We start from the raw sequence: 22,347 nt of genomic DNA on the forward strand, positions 1-22,347 counted from the left end.
GTTTTTACGTGTTTTTATGGGGGGAATACAAGTTAAACATGCCAGTTATCATATCAATCACATGTGATTGATAACCCGCATGCACAAGGATTTACTACACTGTCAACTGTTTTACCAAGTATGATACCAGAAATGGTTTTCCAAAACGTTTTTATTTGCTTAAATCTTTTCTCAAATTATCTCTCGTATATTGTTTATTCGAGATTACATTCAAAACATGTTTTATGAAAGGTTTCCAAAGGATTTCTAAAGGTTTTCAAACTTGTTTTACAAAAGAATACCAAGGCGAAATTTTCTTAAGTGTAAAGGTTTTCCAAAGTTTTCATCAAGGATTTCTTTCATGTTTTATACTTCTACTTCGTTAGATACTACTAATTTGTTATGCCCCTACTTCTTTAAATGCTTCTACTTAGTTAAACGCTTCTACTTTATTACCGCTTCTACTTCGTGAACCGCTCCTACTTTGTTAATGCTACTACTTCGTAAACGCTCCTACTTTGTTAATGCTACTACTTCGTAAACGCTCCTACTTTGTTAATGCTACTACTTCGTAAACGCTCCTACTTTGTTAATGCTACTACTTCGTAAACGCTCCTACTTTGTTAACACTTCTACTTCGTGAAACGCTTCTACTTCGTGAAACACTTCTACTTCGTTAAACACTTCGACTTTGTTAAATGTTTCTACTTAGTTAAACGTATGCCAATACTTGTATAGTTATATAAATAATGCTTAAAGGACTTAGGAAGGCTAGTTTGCCCTATTTCCTTTTCCTCGTTAGGATGTGGTCTGGTGGGATCGGATATCCGTCCGAAGGTCGTTTGATCATTAATTATGTATTATGTATACATGTATAGACATATAGGTTTACATCGATCGGTTCAGTTATGAGTCTCTACTGCTAGTCGAGCACTTACATCAGAAATCATTGTACGAGATACATCTTCAGGACGCGGCCTCCTCTGTTGTCAAGTTGGTAACCAGAGTCTCCTGTATGGAGAGCGGGCATTGTGTGTATAGATCTATACGGGACTGACACCCCCGCACCCTGACTGCTAGCTACAGTCCACGGCCTTCCAAGCCAAGGGGTGACAAATGTCATACTTACACCGACGCTTGCAGGGCGTCAAGTACTCTAGTGTCGATTAGTATGGTTACGAGTATCTCCATGTTTACCTTATAATTCATGGCCTTAAGGTAACGATGTTTAACACTGTATGCTGGAAACACACTCTTAGAATTACTCTGTTTTAGACCTTGCTAGCTGTATCTTTCATTTGATACTGTCTGGGGTCTGTATTCACTGTTTTAGACCTTGATAGCCATATCGTATATTTGATACCGTCTGGGGTTTGTGTCTCCTTTCGTTAGACTGAGCCAGGCGTGTCGTTCATTCGATACTCTCCTGGAGTCTATGATTTCTTTTGCCTTAGTCAGCAGTATTCTCTGCTGAGGCATATGTTATTTTCCCTAATGCTTTTATTCATTATATTCTCCTACTTTCTTTAAAATCAAATACCGTATTTTGGTAATGATAGTGCTTAAGGGAAAATTACTTTCTACAACATAACTCTGTCAAGTCTTAGTAGAAGACTGCTTTTAATTAGAAAATATAGGATTTTCTGGAAAGGACTCTAATACACTGTAGACTCTAAACTACTACTTTTTATACGGGATCCTCACGGACATGCAGTCAATTTGATAAGGATCGAGTGGCATTGCTTCTTCGACCCGAACCAAGGAATCCCTTAGATATGATGCAAAATTGATCTTGTTCTGTCCTTGATCAGAGATTTCTCTATGAAAAAGACGAATCGGAGTTTGAAGAGGGGGACGAGCGGCAACAGATAGAGGAGGATTTATTCAATCACATAGTTTGGGCTCCTAGAATATGGCGCCCTTGGGGCTTTCTATTTGATTGTATCGAAAGGCCCAATGAATTGGGATTTCCCTATTGGTCCAGGTCATTTCGGGGCAAGCAGATCGTTTATGATGAAGAGGATGAGCTTCAAGAGAATGATTCAGAGTTCTTGCAGAGTGGAACCGTGCAGTACCAGACACGAGATATATCTTCCAAAGAACAAGGCCTTTTTCGAATAAGCCAATTCATTTGGGACCCTGCAGATCCACTCTTACTTACACAAATGACACTAAATACTTATGAACTCACCAGCATTTATAAAAAAATGTTGATACTCGCTTTCAAAATAACTTTTTATTCTCAGGTCAACAATAGACAGGTACATCCCAGGAGCTTTTGATGAAGACAATATAGTACCAAGCTGCACCTATATTATTACTTGTATTACTTTGATGTTTCTAAGAGATGTAAACCATGTAAAACTATTACTATTAATGCAATGGTTGTTGTACTTTGATTACTATACTGCATATGTTGTGATACTTGACATGACGTCATCCACCCCAGAACGTTTCCGACGTTCCGGTTTTGGGGTGTGGCAGATTGGTATCAGAGCATTGTTTATAGTGAACTAAGTATATCAATTCATAAAAGATATACAGCCTGTAAGTGCATAGGGATAAAACACTCTGACCAAGAATTATACTTTAAAATATAACCATATTTTTATCAAAGTATAAGAACATCTAGAATCTAAACACTCGAACACAAGTATCACAAGAAGAACAAGAATAAAAGTCTTCGGATGTTGAGCATTACCGTCAAACCTGGGCAGTTATGTAATCGTAAGCTGGAATAAATGTAACCTGATCAACTACATTTATTCGAGATGCGATGAACGTGTACTTGGGAGTGATAGTGATGTTGCAACAGGTCTGAAACTTACCAACTAGGAATGATAGAGCCAAACATAAAGTTTAAAAATACTATGGGAGTATTTTGGAATACTAAAAGACTCACATTAATCCCAGAATCATATTCAGAAGTTAAGAAGCTGGAATAAATGTAACCTGATCAACTACATTTATTCGAGATGCGATGAACATGTGCTTGGGAGTGATGGTGGTGTTGCAACAGGTCTAAAACTTACCAAATAGGAATGCTAGAGCCAAACATAAAGTTTAAAATACTATGGGAGTATTTTGGAATACTAAAAGACTCACAATAATCCCAGAATCATATTCAAAAGTTAAGAATCAAGCAAGAAATTAAAATACCATAGGGGTATTTTAGGATCCATAGATAACCTTGTGTGAAAAACTAAAAAGATCCTTATTGATATACTTATGATTACAGAGGGTATACTCCCAAGGTTATATATAATAAGGATCCCATAGGCTAAGAATGTGTGGTTTCACTGTACTTCCTTTTCCTCGTTGGGATGTGGATATAGGGTAGTATCACATATTCGAAGGCCTATCGGATCTAATCTATATATGATTTGTATACCCTATGTAATCGTAGTAGGACTCGATATGGATCACCTAGTGAAATGTTAATAATCTCATAGGATTCTTTAGACATTTCCATTCTCGCACGAACCCTGTAGAAAACCCTATCGACTTCAATATTTGATAGGAGAGTTGATTCAGACACCGAAGAGGTTCATTGAGAAGATTTCCAGTTCGGAAATAAATGAACAAGGTCGAGACTATTGAAATCACCAAGTGCCTATATCTTTTTAGGGACATCGGTGAGAAATTCGCCTAAACTTTTGAGATTTCCAGTCATCCAACATGAAGTGATGACACCCAGAGTCGGATTCGGAAGTTAGGCGGAGTAGAAATTCAATATGTCTATAGGAGACGAGAACCCTAGGTAACTACCCGAAGGAAACCAACGCTGGTCCTGGTCAAAGATACGAGGTAGACAGAGGGAGCCAGTACATGGAACCCGAGAAGTGTCTTTTCCTCGTGTTCGTCACGCTAATACACCCATAAAATAATACAATTTAGTGAGTTAGTGATTTCACTACTCACAGTATGTGTTAGGTAAATCGCCTTTTTCCCGTTGCAAGTAATACGATTAGAGCGGATCCCCACACCTCTATTGAGGGTGTTTAGCCATAAGTCTTCATGAGCATTTCTCCCCGCGATCTTCGTTCCGAACTGTTCTCAAATCTTTCCAAACCGGAGAGTGAACCTTTCCCAGTATAAAGGTAACTTAGTAGGAAGACTCCCATCTTATGGCTTTTTTCCGATACTCATACTCCTACCTTGAATACCCGGACTACATCATAGGGATGTAGGTCGACACTCAGACAACCAACATCCGAGGCACAGGAAAAATTTATGCCTAATATAGTAAGGACAGATACGTCCAATGTTAACCATCGTCTCTCATCAGCTTGTGTTCCTTTCCGTGTAGGGAAAACCATGCCTCCGAGGAAGCGTAACCGATCCGCTGGCAAGAAACCGACTCTCCTATTCGATGAAGCTACGTTCCAAGCTGCAGTCTCGGCAGCCGTAGCAGCTGTCATGACTCAACTAAATGCTAACAACGCCAATGTTAGCAAGAGCCCCACCGGAAATTCCGGTCCAAGAAATGGACAGCAGCAACCAACCACTGTGTACCCAAACACCCAGTAACCTCAACCAAATCCACTGAAGAGAAAACTCAAGATCGAGGAGGGAAGTACCTCGGCTCAAGGACCTTCCGAAGGGCAACGAGCTGAGATAGTTAATACCCTTGCCAGCCCTTCCATCCCGACTTCAAGAAGACCATACCTAGGAAACCTTCCCCACTGCAGCAAGTGTAGCTACCATCATCATGGTATATGCCAGGAACTCTTTGTTGGAATAGTGTCTAAGACTGCAACTATATTAGGCAAGTATTTGACCCAGTTGTGCATGGTCCTTTTGGGTTGCCTTCACCATAGCAACTTGACAGGATGATTTATTATGAGAGAAGAAATATTATTAATATATTATGAGAATAATATAAGGAATAATAATATTATTATTTGATTAATATAAGTCATAAATTAATTAGGAATTAATTTGGTGACTTAAAGAGATTAATTGAATAAAGGGGTATAAACTGTCAATTGTATGATAGTTGTACTTTGGGCTATAAATCCCTTATGGATAATGGTGGACGATTTCTAGGGCTTAGGATAGGCTTAGAATTCGTCCAAAGGCTTATCAATTAGGGTATTGGATTGCTTAGGGCCTAAGTTATCCAATTAGGGTTTAAGGGTGAAACCCTAGGAGCCTTACAAGTATAAATAGACCCCAAGGGTTAAGGAAATCGGCACTTGTGCTTTAGAAAGAAACCCTGGCCGATTTTGATCCCCTCTCCTCTCTCTCAAATCATCCTCTTGCTAGTTGGTGTTTGTAAGCCATTAGAGGAGTGACAATTGTGACTCTAAAGCTCCAAGGACTAGAAGATCAAGCAAGTGATTCAAGGTAAACTTCTAATTCTGATTTCTTATTGTTATTATACTCTATTAGCCATTAGAAGTCTTGGATTCAATGCATGTTCAATTAGAGAAACCTAGATCCAAGCATTAGGGTTTGCATGTGCACAAAGGAATGTTCATATGGCCAAAACCCATCACTCTTTTGTGCTAGGTGCAACATGAAGCAGCATACTGCTCGTGTCTGCAGAACCCCGGGTGAGTTTATTACATCAACCACAAAAGTGACGATCAATCAGTATGCCACCTATGTGGTGAGATTGGGCACCTAAAGCGATATTGCCCAATGGAAGGAAAAGACAAGGACACAGGAGGATTCTAACTCTAATGCTTGGGGAGAAGCATCAAGGAACCCGGTAGATTGTTGGTACGTCTCTCAATCTCAGATAACTAACCGAAAACATTAAAAGGCTAATTCTAAATGTAATCACTTCCCCATTAAGGCGAAAGTCGCAGCACTGATTTAAAAATTTAAAATTTTCATAAGGTAAAACTATAATGGCTAGACATATACGTTACGACCATGTATAATTAGGATGGATAGACCTAGAGTGAGCGGATGCCGCCTCATTTCCCGTTCCTCGTTCGGTTGTGGATTTAGGGCGGAGTTGCTCAGTCAATAGTCCTCCCCACCTTAATTATACATGACTAGTATATGGTAGGCGATTATAGAAATGCCTCGTGAGAATCCATTCATGAAAAGGTACTCTACTCAGAAAACACTCAGGACCCTCTACAGTTCCGCGTAGACTCTATCGGTCCAAGTATCTGCAACATGGATACACGAGACGAAACCCGAGACGCCTAGAACTTGTGTGCTCGTTCGGCACATGACTCTATCGATCCTCATTCGATGTCATGTCGAAGTAAGCCAATTCCGACGCCTCTATCAATTATGGTTCGACTTCGTGCAACCATGTGTAAATCCCTAGTGCTGTGTAAAAAGAACTTTCTCCGTAGCCATTTCGGCAAATAAAGGTTCTTCCGAACCTAAACATAATACAGATAATAAAACCTAATGCGATCCGTCAGTTTTCCCTCATCTCGAACCTTCCGAAGTACCCAGGAGAAGGGTACCGCGCGCTGTAACCAACCCTTTTTAGACAAAACGAAACCGAAGCAAAGACACTGCAGGTATTCCAAAAGACGATAACCTCCTGAACCATACTCCGTAGGACCCCCGGAAAGACCCTTCGCACCTCGCAATCAGGTTCGTGAATCTAGAGAATAGAACTCATGGGACTGACCACTATAACTGGGTATATGCATAAGGGTGATATGTAATTGAGATAAAAAAGATTTAAGATGTGTGCTTCCTCCCTACTCCCTGTTCCTCGTTGGGTTGTGGGTCTGGGGTGGAGTCGCACAACTGAACATCCTGCCAACCTCAATTATATACGGCTCGCATACACCAAGTATTAGTGGTTAAGCTGAGAATGAGCTCTACCGCGAACCTCATAGTAAAACCCTTCATCCTATTCCATAGAATAGGAGCTAGAGTCAAGAGAACCACTGCGGGTTGAGCTACTATAATGACCACAAATCTGAAATTTGTTGTCATCCCGATTAAGCCAACATAGTAGCTAACACCCTCAGTTGGTAAAGAAATCTAAGTCGTAAGAGTCCAGGACATTGACTACGACCATCCATTCACGCTTAATCCCACGAATTAAGCATCTCAGCAGATATCCCGGGAACCCAGAAGCTGCGATAAGTTAAACTCTGAGAAGAGTGGATGAGGAGATTAAAGTTCCGAGTGATGGAACCCTATACTCACTAGATTTGACCTAGATCGAGAAAACTAAAAACCTTCGAAAGAGTAGTTGCAGAAGAAGTTCACACTACTCAGACACTTCGTCCGCCCCGTTACCGATGAGTAGTGCCTAGGACTTTCCGCCCTCTTGCGAGGAAGAAGTCACCGTTGCCCTGTAGACGATGGACTGCATTCTCCGAAGTGAACACTAGAATGCTAAGAACCATAGGATAACCTCCACAGCCAAGAATACTTGATCAAAGTGCGAAAGTAGGCTGCGTGAAGCCTTATAACCCAGATCCCGAAGAGATTAGAGACTAAACACCAGTCTAGGTGTTAGTCGATGAGTTATACAAGAGCACGCGCTTTCTGCAACTGAAATAAACCAACGCCTTAGAGAATAGGGCATGTCTTATAGATTCATTGGACTACTAGGTGTTCCACGAATACTATCTCGCGCAGAAATAGTAGAACCACCACCCGAGATAGTCCAACACTCGTCTGGTGAAACCCTATCTCCCCGACCCTGAGGGTTTCCGTTAGAAATATCTCAAGAATCAGAAGTGCAGGTTCATTTTGCACAAGATTGAGATAGACACTCTACAACAAACAGATACGCGTAGTCATGCAATCCATCCGATGATCCAGAAAACCTCTAAAAGCCAAGCAGTAGGAACACGAATCCAAGGAGAACCCGAGCTTTATAAGAAACAACCTAAAGGACTACACTTCCAGTATGAGAGAGAACGTTTGGAACTTCAGAATGCCGATCACGCCAGTGATGATCTTGCCATAGAAGTACACTATGTTCTAAGTACTGAAAAGCTATACCCTTCCGAGAGCTTAGGACCATCCGAGATTCTTTACAAAGATTGGTCCAACCCTCGTCAGACCAATACTACTTTCGGAAATTCCACAAGTTTCACCCCCGATCCATCCACATCTTAGACTTAATAAGTGTTTACCCGACGTCACTCTTTGTATCCTACTCATCTTGATAGAAACCATTGGGAACACTAACTTCATAGAGGAACCTGTAGGAATCGCTAACTGCACGAATCAAGGTCCGCATCCTGTAAGTGAAGTTTGTTAGAACGCCAAGCGAAGGCCAGAGTTCACTTGGGAGCGCGAGGACCATTCGAATAAGAAGTACCCTCATTTCATTACTCGTTCATTCATACCTACTTCCTTGCCAAAACCTGAATTTTGGGCCGAAATTCCCTCTAACGGGGGGATGATGTGACAACCCAAAAATTTCCGTTAGTTTTAACGTCGAAATTAAACGTCGAAATTAATTACGTAAAAAATTAGCCAAATTTATCCCGAAAATATTTTTGACCGAATTTAAACCCATTGGAATATTTTAAATAATATTCGTCTAGCGAACCAAAATTTAGGTGGAATAATTTTAAAATGTTGCCTTGTTTAACGGTAGACGTGAAAAACCCGTTCGCGGTTGGTGTCAGGAGAACCCCAGCCAGGACATAAGCTCCACCCTATATATGGGTTGAGTGGGACTCACTCCCACCTTTTTCCCCACCTTATACTCTCTCTCTCTCTCTCTCTCTCTCTCTCTCTCTCCTTTCTCTCTCTACAAACGGGTTTTGGTCATAAATCGCCCCTACGAGCCTCAAATCGGTAAGTAAACCTTCCTAGCTTGTTATCTAACTTATCTAGCTTGCAAATTCGTGACATAATCATCTAAAAACCTCAAGAACATGAGTTTACGGTATTGGGAGCCTCGCAAAACCGTAAACCCCTTTGGAAGTGGGTTTGATGCCCAAAAACCCTCCCAAACACTTCTCATGCTTATCAATGGCTTAGAGGCTTACTCGAAAGGACTTAGAACACCAAAACCAGACCAAATGGGGAGTAAACATGAGTTTACAGTCTAAGGATGTTCTTAGACCGTAAACCCATCTTCATGGACCATAAACACTTTGTTAAGTGTTAAACTACCCCTCAAACACTTCCAAAAGCTTCCACGAGTGCCTAGAGCCTTGTAATCCTTCGTTTGATGCTCCAAAACATAGGATTCATGGACAATATGACTTTACTACCATAAAATCATGTGTTTAAGGTAGTAAACTCCCTAAGAGCATCTTCTTAGACCGTAAACACCTTTCCAAGGTGTTTAAGTGCCCTAAACACCTTCCTATGCTCCTAAAAGTGACTAGAACCTTACATGCATGAGTTAGAACCACCAAACAACAAAAGAAATCGCCAAGTATGAGTTTACGACCATAAACTCATGTGTTTACGGCCGTAAACTCCTCAAGGAGTGGTCATGGACCGTAAACTCCTCAAATGGTCCATTTTGATGCCTTAAACCCTTCATAAGTGTCACACCCCAAAACCAAGAATGACGGAAACGTTTTGGGGCGGAGGACGTCATGTAAAGTATCACAACACGGTATAACAGTAAATAAGCAAACAACATCATCCATTGCATTAAATATATAATTTTAATACAAGTGTGTTCCGTACAGTTATAGACACCAAAAAGTAAATCAAAATAATAAGATGAGTCTTGGATGCGCTCCATCTTCTCAAAAGCTGGCCTCGGTACCTATCTACCGATGACCTGAGAATACAAGTTATTTTGAAAGAGTTTATCAGCATTAAGCTGGTGAGTTCATAAGTATTTTAGTGTCTGTGTTTGTATCAAAACATTTGAACGTGGTTTGAAGTACGAGTTTGTAAAACACTTTATGCTCCTACTAGCATAATGATTATTTTCTAACTAGCATAAAACTTTATGCTCCCACTAGCTTTGACATGTACCTAGAAATCAGTCAGATTTCTGATACTAGATTGCCTTGATAAGACTTTATCAAATCATAAACCTGGAATCTAAACCTTTCCTTAGATAGCTCACATGTGAGTCTAAACCTTTACCATTCTCATCAGTTAGTATGCTGGTTAACCATACACGCTCCACTAACGACATGAGAATGCAAACTTCACACTTGCTATCCACTTAAATCTATTTAGTGAAAGAGTTTCCTCACTATCATTTTCATGAATCGGAGAGAAACCTTATGACACTTAGATTTTGATGGTGTATGTGTTCCTATCCATGTGAATTTGATATAACCATAATCAAACGACAAGGTTAATGACAAACCCAAATTCATATGGACTGAACTCAATCTAATTTCTTGCCACCTGGCAGCTCAAGGGCCTGCCATTGCTTCCAAGTTGTTATGCAACCAGTTGAGAACTCTCAGAACTCCAATGCAAAACCAGCTTTAACTGGAATGGGCACAGAGTATGTCAACACGATAGGTTACCAACCTCAAGTCGTGGTCTAGTGATTAACAAAACTCTTGATTAGTTCTTGAATCTATCTTAAGATCCTTTTAAGACTCCCACTGACCTCTTGACATATAAGATTCTCTTTGTCAAGAACCATTCCTTGACAAAACCGAATATTCAAGAGTTAGTGCAGATTCTTATCAAGTTAAACACTTCTCACAATTGGTCTTAGTTGGTCTTTGTTTTATCCAAAACATCACAACTTACCAATTTCAAATGTACAAGAGTAAGAACACATTTTACTCTACATTTAACAAGTGTTTTAAACCTTTCTTAAGATTATGTCACTCAAGGCTTAATCTTGGAGTATGACTCTAAGATTTTAATTTTGGAACGAAGTATAATTTATCTTTTGATCTAACCATTTCAACAATTCACGATTCCTCTCCTTAGCCAAACAAAATGAACTAAGGTGTCCTTACAGGATCAATTGTGACATGGTTTCATAATCACTAAGATAATCATAAAACAAGATACTCAAGTACTCTCCCATCTCTTCAGATTAGAGAAACTTTTATCTTTCTGCTTTATTTGATTCTTCTTACTCATTATGTCTATCATTGAAACTTCTCCAATGATCCAGAACTATACTTAAACTTGTAAGTATAATCATATTTACTAAACTTTAGTAAATCATAATGAATAATCTTATCAACTTTGTGGTGGACTTGATCAGCGCACACCCATGTGTATCCGATCCCTTTGTCCTTCACTTGCTTCACATGTACATGTGAGCAAGGAATTAGACTTAATTTCCCAAATATATAAAAAAATTCTCATACAATACAAGTTGCATGATTCCAAGTTTTTATCCAACTGAAACTTGGGTGATGAGAATCTTTCCTTATTTGGTAAATTATGACACTTCCACTAATGAAAGAATCAAATCCATTTACCCATATTGCTTATCAATGGAAACATATAATCAACAATTTTTCACAAATTCCATTGTAAGGATACTTAAAATAAATAAAATCAAAACCATATTTCTTTTTACTTTAAAACTTTGAGGAAAAATTTATCCTTACAATCCATATGGAAAGCTTGTTGTTATCTATTCCTAAGCAATATATCATAACTCTTAAGTAACAGCTCTAAATTATGATCACCGAACCATGCGATCGAAATCCATCTTTGCGATCAGAATCAGCATATACTTCCTTTATGTAACAGCCCGAAATCTCAGGTATTATTAAATTATGTTTTTGGGGTGATTTAAGAGGGGACTCGGCGAGTTGGAGCCTAGACTCGCCGAGTAGGATCGCAGACTTGGTCGCGGGTTCGCGACTGGACTCGACGAGTCCAGATATGGACTCGGCGAGTCTACGCTGTTTAGCGAAAACCCTAACCGTTCAGGTTTGGGACGTATAAAGGAGACTTATTGGCCGTCATTATTCATTTTAGCCTTCTGAGAAGAACCCTAAATCGATTGGGTGCATCTGGAGCAAGGATCATAGGCCATTGTTGATTATAGAAGAGTGATTGTGCAAGGAAGAGAAGAGATTGGCTAAAGGAGCAGCAAGGGGGTCACATTCTGAGGATTTGGGGACACAGAGAATACATCATCCAGGTAAGAATTCGTGTATGCTCTGCTATATTGATGTATTTATGGATTTAGGGTTTATGGAACCCTTGTGTGAGTAGATTGACTGTTACCCTAGTCCCCTAAACGAGTGTAACCCTGTATTGAGACCCTTGGAGGTCCAGAATGTCCCATGTCTATCCATTTCGGGAATTGATGAAGGTTTTGGATTGGAATCCTTATGCCTTAGGTCAAAATGTAAATTATGAATCACATGGTGTATCATGAGCACTGAAATGAGGGCTTCACGTGGTGGATCATCCTAGGAAGGCCAGACCTAGGAATGGTCGAAGCAGTTCTGACCTTAGGATGCAGTTTGAACGGTTGCATGGCATGGACTCGCCGAGTTCGATGAGCAGACTCGGCGAGTAGCTTGAAGATTAACTAGGACTCGTCGAGTTGTTCTTCAGACTCGGCGAGTTGAGTCGGGGTGGCCTCGCGATTCTTCCAGGAGTAACTCGTCGGGTCAAGGAAGATACTCGACGAGTAGATAGGGAATCCCAGAGAGTTGGAGGACGTCTAGACTCGCCGAGTCGCTATGGTACTCGCCGAGTCCGGTCGAGTTGACCGTTGACCGTTGACTAGAGTTGACCTAAGTCTGACTTCTTAGGGATAGTCACACTTAGAAGATATATGTGTTGATGAGATATGTGATGTTATAGGGAGGTTGTAGCTTGTCGGATTGCGCACGAGTGATTTCAGGATTGCTAGCTTTCAGCATTCACGAGGTGAGTCTTCTCACTATACTGTACCCGGAAGGGTTTGACTGTGTGACCGGAAGGTCAGGTATGATATGTGATATGTATGCTATATGTGGTAAGCTGTTTGTTATATGTGCTATGTATGTTATGGGCCGGAAGGCGAATATGTCATGGGCCGGAAGGCGTTGTGTGGATGACCGGAAGGTCAGGGCCTGGAAAGGCGTATGTGTAAGTTGTATATTGGGGAACTCACTAAGCATTTATGCTTACAGTCGTTATGTATGTGTTTCAGGTACTAGCGAGAACCGTGGGAAGGCGCCGACATGATCGATACACACTGAAGGATGCTTCTATGATCTTGGGATTTATACAATTTGTATTTTATATGACACTTAAATTATTTATGTCTTGTTTTGAATTAGAATACTTTATTTTTTTAAAAGAAAAATTTGTTTGAAAAATTTGCGTTGTTACAATTGGTATCAGAGCTACGGCATGGGTCGATGTGTTCGACGGGGATGTTGAACCCTATAATGGGGGGTGAAAGTGGGTTAGATCTGATCCCACATCGGCTGGGAAGGAGAACTAAGCATTCTTTATAAGGGGTGTGGATACCTTCCCTATCACAACGCGTTTTAAAGTCGTGAGGGCAGCAGATCCCATAAGAACTCTGCAGTGAAGCGTGCTCGGGCGGGAGTAGTACCAGGATGGGTGACCCCCTGGGAAGTCCTCGTCCGAGTGGCCCAAAGCGGACAATATTGTGATACGTGCCAGAGAGGGATGTTACAATTGGTATCAGAGCCTTGGTTTGAGGGATTCGGGTGCACCTTCGGGCGTAACTGAACTCAAACCGAGGATTTGGGAAAAACTTTTACAAATAAAGGCATAAACTTTTATGAATGATTTGTGGTGAACAAGAAAGAAGCAGTGTGTACGATCAGTCAGCGCCCAAATGGTAACAATCCCCAAAATACCTTACAATATTATATGATATGAATTGTTATGCATGTTAGAAGACTAGGTATTCGTGATAGGACTAGAATGGCCTGATTTATGATGCCTTAGTCTAGGGAAGTTTGCCGGTATGAGATGCTTTGCTAGTGTGCGAGTAGATAGTGCATAGCCGAAGTAGAGTACTCACTATCCGGGGTTCGGGGAGGAAGACTTGGGATGAATGCTGATGCGGTGTGGTCGGTAGTATTGGGCCCGTACTACCAAAGACACCGGGTCAGTGGGAGACCCAAGTAAGAATCCCTGGATATCGGAGACTGAGTAGGGTTGCGTTATCGAGTTCGATTACACTCGATGGAGTCTCTGATAGTTTTATGTTGTATTTCAGAGACATCATGGTTAGACCACGCCACGGAGCGAGTTCGAGCGGTGTGAGTGACGAGGAGATTCGTCAGATGATTCACGAGGAGGTAGCAGCGGCGATCCGGGCTGAGATCCCGGAGATGTTTGGTTCTATTAAGACCACCCTGATGGAGATGTTTGATGAGCGGTACGCCGCATTGACTGAGGCTGCAACCGCTGCAGCTACCGCAGCTGTGGCCGCTGCTAGGCCACAAGGGGGTGATTCGTTGCTGTTCCGAGAGTTCAGCAACACGAAGCCACCGGAGTTCGATGGGACGCAGGATCCGATTGCTGCGATGAGGTGGATCGCGGATATAGAGGGGTGCTTCTACACTTGTTCATGCCCTGAGCACCTGAGGGTACGGTTCGCTTTGAACCAGCTCCGTCTGGGAGCGAAGGACTGGTGGAAGTTCGTGACGGTGAACTTCACTTTGGCAGAAACTGCGGCAGTGACATGGGAGGGGTTCACTGCCATGTTCAGGGATGAGTACGTTCCCCCGGTGGAGCGGGAACGATTGGTTCAGGAGTTCTTAACCCTCAAGCAGGGTACTGACTCGGTGGCGGCGATCACGCGGAAGTTTCATGAGAGGGCGATGTTTTGCCCCGAGCTGGTGGCCACAGAGCAGGCTCGGATGAGCCGGTACTTGGGTGTTCTGAGGAGGGAGATCCGGGAGTTTGTGTCAAACTCCACTTACCACACTTTTACTGAGCTTCAGGCGAATGCCAGGAAGCGTGAGATCGAGTTGGAGACTCAGGCCAGGGAGGAGGCCGAGTCTCAGCAGACAGACCGGCGGCCGACTCAGTCTCAGCCGGTAGCCAAGCGGATCAAGTCCGTCGATTCGAGGACGGGAGGTTCGAAGAACCGCACTTGCGGAAAGTGCGGCAAGGGTCACGATGGGGCGTGTCGAGCCGGTGCTTGCTACAAGTGCGGCAAGGAGGGGCACATTGCTAGGGAGTGCCCCAAGGGGTTTATGGTTTGCTTTCATTGCAACCAGACCAGCCATCGGAAGGCCGAGTGCCCTCAGCTTCGTCAGGGATTTGCGCCTACTGCCAAGACTACTAAGACTCGACCGGTGAAGGTCGAGGCCCCGAGGGCTCGTGGGAGAGCCTTTCAGCTGACTGCGGAGGAGGTCCACGCTGCGCCCGATGTTGTGGCAGGTATGTTGTAATTCATGTATTTATTTTTAATGTCGAGATGTTATGCTTATGTTATTATATGCATAGGTACTTTCCTTGTGAACTCTGTGCCTGCCTTAGTGTTATTTGACTCGGGTGCGAGTAGGTCCTTTGTATCTTTAGCCTTTAGTCAGCATATCAGCGTTAATCGTGAGTCATTGAGTCGCTCTTTGAGAGTTTCTATAGCTGACGAGAAATCGATTTATGCCACGGAGGTCCTTCGGGGATGTGTACTAGAGATTTTCGGGGTTGAGTTCCGATTGACCTGATTCCTATTGCGATGGGTGATGTCTGTGTCATTGTGGGCATGGACTGGTTGAGCCGATTCGGCGCTGTCATCGACTGTGAGCGTCAGCTGGTGACTATACGAGACCATAGTGGGGGAGTTCTTTCGGTATACGGCGAGGGTACCCGTTCGGGATCTGCTTTTTGTTCGGCCGCTAGGGCGAGGCAGTGTCTACAGCAGGGCTGTAAAGGTTTCGTGGCGTATGTGATGGATACGCGGGAGGTTTCCGAGAGACCGAGGTCAGTGGAGGAGGTCCCAGTGGTGCGTGAGTTTCCAGATGTTTTTCCCGAGGAACTGCCGGGAGTACCTCCTGTGAGACAAGTAGAGTTTGGTATTGACCTGGTTCCGGGGGCCGCGCCTATTGCTAAGGTGCCTTATCGTCTTGCAACCTCCAGAGATGCAAGAGTTGTCCTCGTAGCTCCAGGAGTTACTGGGGAAGGGATTCATTCGACCGAGCAGTTCACCGTGGGGAGCACCTATTCTGTTCGTCAAGAAGAAGGATGGTTCACACCGAATGTGTATTGATTACCGGGAGTTGAACAAGTTGACGGTCAAGAACCGTTATCCGTTACCGAGAATCGATGACTTATTCGATCAGTTGCAGGGAGCATCTTGGTTTTCCAAGATCGATCTGAGGTCAGGGTACCATCAGGTGAGAGTGCGGGATGAGGACGTTCAGAAGACAGCGTTTAGGACACGGTATGGGCATTATGAGTTTGTGGTGATGCCTTTCGGGCTCACCAATGCCCCGGCTGTGTTCATGGATCTCATGAACAGGGTATGTAGACCGATGTTGGATCGGTCAGTGATTGTATTTATCGACGACATTCGGGTGTATTCGAGGTCTAGAGAGCAGCATGAGGAGCACTTGAGGGAGTTCCTTGAGATATTGAGGTCGGAGAAGCTTTATGCAAAGTTCTCCAAATGTGACTTCTGGTTGCGGGAGGTCCAATTTCTAGGACATGTGGTTAATCAGAAAGGGATATTGGTCGATCCGGCCAAGATTGAGGCGGTGATGAGTTGGGAGGTGCCGAAGTCACCCTCTGAGATCAGGAGTTTCCTTGGGTTGGCAGGGTATTATCGGAGATTCATTAAGGATTTCTCCAAGATCGCAGTGCCGCTCACCAGATTGACCCGGAAGGGTGTTGCATTCTCATGGGGGCCCGAACAGCAGACCTCCTTTGAGACACTTCGCCAAAGGTTGTGCGAAGCCCCGGTATTAGCTCTCCCGGAAGGGATGGAAGATTTTGTAGTATATTGTGACGCATCGATTTTGGGACTGGGTGCAGTGTTGATGCAGAGGGGTCATGTGATAGCGTATGCATCGAGGCAGCTGAAGCCTCATGAGGCGAGATATCCCACGCATGATTTAGAGTTGGGGGCAGTAGTGTTCGCCCTCAAGATTTGGCATCACTACCTGTATGGGGTTCGATGTACGATATACACGGACCATAAGAGCTTGAAGTATTTGATGGATCAGCCCAACCTAAATATGCGTCAGAGGAGGTGGTTGGATGTGGTCAAGGATTATGATTGTGAGATCCTGTACCACCCAGGCAAGGCTAATGTGGTAGCCGATGCATTGAGCCGCAGGGCGGAGAGTACTCCATTGCGAGATGTATGTTTGAGATTGACTGTGATGACTCCAGTATTGGATGCTATTCGTGGGGCACAGGCCGAGGCTGTGCGACCAGAGATGCAGAAGAAAGAGCGGGTTGTTGGGTTAATTTCAGAGTTCGTTAAGGATGGACGAGGGCTTATGGCGTTTTAGGGTCGGATTTGGGTACCGTTCGTGGGCGGTACGCGTATTACTTTGATGGAAGAGGCTCATAGATCGAAATTCTCGATCCATCCCGGTGCTACGAAGATGTATTTGGACTTGAGGAAAGAGTATTGGTGGCCCTGTATGAAGAGGGACGTCGCATGGTTCGTTGAGAGGTGCTTGACCTGTCGTAGGGTTAAGGCCGAGCACCAGAGACCGCATGGCAAGTTACAGCCATTGGAGATCCCCGAGTGGAAGTGGGAACAGATCACTATGGATTTCATCACCAAATTGCCGAGGACGGCCAGGGGAGTTGATGCAATTTGGGTGATTGTGGATAGGTTGACGAAGAGTGCACACTTCCTGGCCATCAGTGAGAGTTCTTCAGCGGAGAAGTTGGCGGAGATATATGTGAGAGAGGTAGTATCTTGGCATGGGGTACCGATTTCGATTGTTTCAGACCGTGATGTGCGCTTCACTTCCAGATTCTGGAAGAAATTCCATGAGGAGCTGGGTACTAAATTGCATTTTAGTACCGCATACCATCCCCAGACAGACGGTCAGAGCGAGCGGACGATTCAGACGCTGGAGGACATGCTTCGAGCGTGTGTGTTAGACTTCGGGGGTAGCTGGGATGCATACTTGCCCTTAGTAGAGTTTTCCTACAACAACAGCCATCATTCGAGCATTGGTATGCCACCTTTCGAGCTGTTGTATGGTAGAAGGTGTTGGACCCCCATTTGTTGGGGAGAGGTGGGACAGAGAGTGATGGGTAACACAGAAATCGTGCTTCAGACGACAGAGCAGATTCAGCAAGTTAGACAGAGGTTATTGACCGCCCAGAGCCGACAGAAGAGTTATGCGGACAGACGCCGATCCGAGCTTGAGTTTCAAGTCGGCGACTTCGTTCTCCTGAAGGTCTCTCCTTGGAAAGGAGTGATTCGATTCAGGAAGAGGGGCAAGTTGGGGCCCCGGTATATTGGGCCATTTCGTGTGATTGCAAAGATAGGTCGGGTAGCCTATCGGTTGGAGTTGCCAGCGGAGTTGGGACAGATCCACGACACTTTTCATGTGTCGCAATTGAGGAAATGCATAGCCGATGAGTCGGCAGTAGTCCCATTGGAGGATATTCAGGTGGATGCGAGCCTGAATTATGCTGAGAGACCAGTGGCCATCAGGGATGGGAAGATCAAGGTTCTGAGGAACAAGGAGGTACCTCTGGTGTTGGTTCAGTGGCAACACCGTAAGGGATCGGAAATGACTTGGGAGCCAGAACGTGAGATGCGGGAGCAGCATCCGGAACTATTTGCAGAGTGAGACTCCGAGGGCGAAGTCTAATCCTAGTGGGGGAGAGTTGTAACAGCCCGAAATCTCAGGTATTATTAAATTATGTTTTTGGGGTGATTTAAGAGGGGACTCGGCGAGTTGGAGCCTAGACTCGCCGAGTAGAATCGCAGACTTGGTCGCGGGTTCGCGACTGGACTCGACGAGTCCAGATATGGACTCGGCGAGTCTACGCTGTTTAGCGAAAACCCTAACCGTTCAGGTTTGGGACGTATAAAGGAGACTTATTGGCCGTCATTATTCATTTTAGCCTTCTGAGAAGAACCCTAAATCGATTGGGTGCATCTGGAGCAAGGATCATAGGCCATTGTTGATTATAGAAGAGTGATTGTGCAAGGAAGAGAAGAGATTGGCTAAAGGAGCAGCAAGGGGGTCACATTCTAAGGATTTGGGGACACAGAGAATACATCATCCAAGTAAGAATTCGTGTATGCTCTGCTATATTGATGTATTTATGGATTTAGGGTTTATGGAACCCTTGTGTGAGTAGATTGACTGTTACCCTAGTCCCCTAAACGAGTGTAACCCTGTATTGAGACCCTTGGAGGTCCAGAATGTCCCATGTCTATGCATTTCGGGAATTGATGAAGGTTTTGGATTGGAATCCTTATGCCTTAGGTCAAAATGTAAATTATGAATCACATGGTGTATCATGAGCACTGAAATGAGGGCTTCACGTGGTGGATCATCCTAGGAAGGCCAGACCTAGGAATGGTCGAAGCAGTTCTGACCTTAGGATGCAGTTTGAACGGTTGCATGGCATGGACTCGCCGAGTTCGATGAGCAGACTCGGCGAGTAGCTTGAAGATTAACTAGGACTCGTCGAGTTGTTCTTCAGACTCGGCGAGTTGAGTCGGGGTGGCCCCGCGATTCTTCCAGGAGTAACTCGTCGGGTCAAGGAAGATACTCGACGAGTAGATAGGGAATACCAAAGAGTTGGAGGACGTCTAGACTCGCCGAGTCGCTATGGTACTCGCCGAGTCCGGTCGAGTTGACCGTTGACCGTTGACCAGAGTTGACCTAAGTCTGACTTCTTAGGGATAGTCACACTTAGAAGATATATGTGTTGATGAGATATGTGATGTTATAGGGAGGTTGTAGCTCGTCGGATTGCGCACGAGTGATTTCAGGATTGCTAGCTTTCAGCATTCACGAGGTGAGTCTTCTCACTATACTGTACCCGGAAGGGTTTGACTGTGTGACCGGAAGGTCAGGTATGATATGTGATATGTATGCTATATGTGGTAAGCTGTTTGTTATATGTGCTATGTATGTTATGGGCCGGAAGGCGAATATGTCATGGGCCGGAAGGCGTTGTGTTGATGACCGGAAGGTCAGGGCCTGGAAAGGCGTATGTGTAAGTTGTATATTGGGGAACTCACTAAGCATTTATGCTTACAGTCGTTATGTATGTGTTTCAGGTACTAGCGAGAACCGTGGGAAGGCGCCGGCGTGATCGATACACACTGAAGGATGCTTCTATGATCTTGGGATTTATACAATTTGTATTTTATATGACACTTAAATTATTTATGTCTTGTTTTGAATTAGAATACTTTATTTTTTTAAAAGAAAATTTTGTTTGAAAAATTTGCGTTGTTACACTTTAAGTTTCTTCACCTTTTCTTTGATTCTTAAAACATCAACATGTGACCTCGTCACATTATGCAATAAGAATCTCAGAATAGAAACTTAATAGAGTTAGACAATGGACTTTACCTGAAGTAGAGTCAAACCTATTGACTTTACCATCCTTAAGATGTTTTAGGTAAATTTAGCAGCTTCGCAACCAATGTCTTTCCTTTGGCAACAGAATCTTATGGACTCTTTGGAAACGGTACATGGGACTATCACAGACTTAACCTTTCTCTTTACGATTTGGTCAAACGAGTTGACTATGGCCGATCCATTTCCATTGGGAAGAGAAAGTTTTTCCTGGACCTCCAATGTCACCATTTTCAATGTCCAAATAGGTTTGGAAAGTAGATCTTCCAATCCAATTTGCTTTTACTAATGCTCCAAATCATTGCTGATTTAGCATCATCAAGCAAATAGGTAAGATCATTAAGGGTCTTGTCGCAACCTGTCATCAGGGAGTGACTGAAGAACCAAGTCAGTAGCCAGCTACCCCGAGACTTCGACACCCGACTCTCCCTACTTGTCAATATGTGGCTTAATCCAAAAGATCTAAGCACATATAGACTTCGCTTGCCAATAGGGATTGAGTGACTTAGAACTTATCAAGTCTTAAAACTTGTGGGGTAGGGAGATTTATTGGAGGAGGTGGATGAAGTGAAGTATGATTTCTAGTCCCACAAATGCCCAACAAAGGGATTGATCTTTCACCTTCATTGCCATTTGGGATATCATCTTCATTAGGAAGCTTGTTCCTAAAGATTTGGGAAGACCATAGATGTCTAAACTAGACATCTATAATGGGAGAAATTCAAGTTGGTTGATTTAAAGTCCTTAATATAACACCCAATATGAAATATTAAGGCTAGGATCCAACAACCTATTTATAACTGGAAGAGGGATGTCGTAATCCAAATTATAAAATAGTTGAAGGTAGGTAAATGACGATTTACCAATTTCCACCATGAAAACTAAATATAATTAAGTTTTAATTGGATTTGAAACTCCTAGATCTTTTGAGATACATTGAACTTTCAATGGCATGTTTGAATCTCGATTGTGCCCTCTCAAGTTTGTGACTGGGATGCCGAGGATCACAAACAAGGTGTGAATAACCATACAAATTGACTTGGTACCCTCAACAATGTTACCTAATCGATGTGCCGGTTAACCACACACGCTCCACCGATCTATAATAAAGTCAAGTTACCCTTTGCCACTCTTACTAGTCCATGTTAGTGTGCCGGTTAACCACACACGCTCCACTAACGACTTGGTAAGGTACAAAGTGTAATTTTATGGGCTAGCACCTTTTTCACATTTTTCTAAGTAACTAAGATTGGGAATTTATAAGTGTTTAGTTACTTAGTATTTTTAATTATACTTTTAATGAAGGGAGAATTATAGTCCATTCCTACCCGTTCGGCTAACGACCCTCCACCAGTCAAGGAAGCGGTGGGTGAGAGTGGACACCCTTTAAACTACCATTTTATAGGCAGTAACCTTTTACCCCCCCTTATAGACCGGCTTCGTGAATGAGGCCTACTAACGGTAAGATTGGCTTCCTCTTATACATATCTATATAATTAAAATTATAATAATAGTATAAGGGTTGAATTTTAAACTTTTTAAAATTTCAATGTTCAATTTGGAATTAAAGTATACATGAGGAGTAACTTTTTCAAATTCCAAAACTTGAGGGCAAGTTTTGAAACTATTTCAAGACTCTTTAAATCATAACTTATGAGTTTAATGGTTCACTAAGATGAAGACTCTTCATTTTAATGTAACCCCTTATTCTTTAAAAACACTTTAAAGAAGTGTCTCTTCAACATCCGTAACTTGAGGACAAGTTATGGAGTCATTAAACTATTTAATGGAAAAAACTATTACATTTTATGTAACCTACAAAACTTTTATGAGTTTTTAAGATTCATAAATATGACTTTTCACATAACTTGAAGACAAGTTACAAAAACATATTTTATGAATTTCTTTTAGACTAATATGGATTGAAAACAACTAAAACATAATTTTTTCATTATCAATCTAAACTAACTCATAAATCAAGGAAGCATAAAATTCTTGAAAATTCATA

The sequence above is a fragment of the Lactuca sativa genome, chromosome 8 (assembly GCF_002870075.4).
Source record: "Lactuca sativa cultivar Salinas chromosome 8, Lsat_Salinas_v11, whole genome shotgun sequence".
Taxonomy (NCBI): Eukaryota; Viridiplantae; Streptophyta; class Magnoliopsida; order Asterales; family Asteraceae; genus Lactuca; species Lactuca sativa.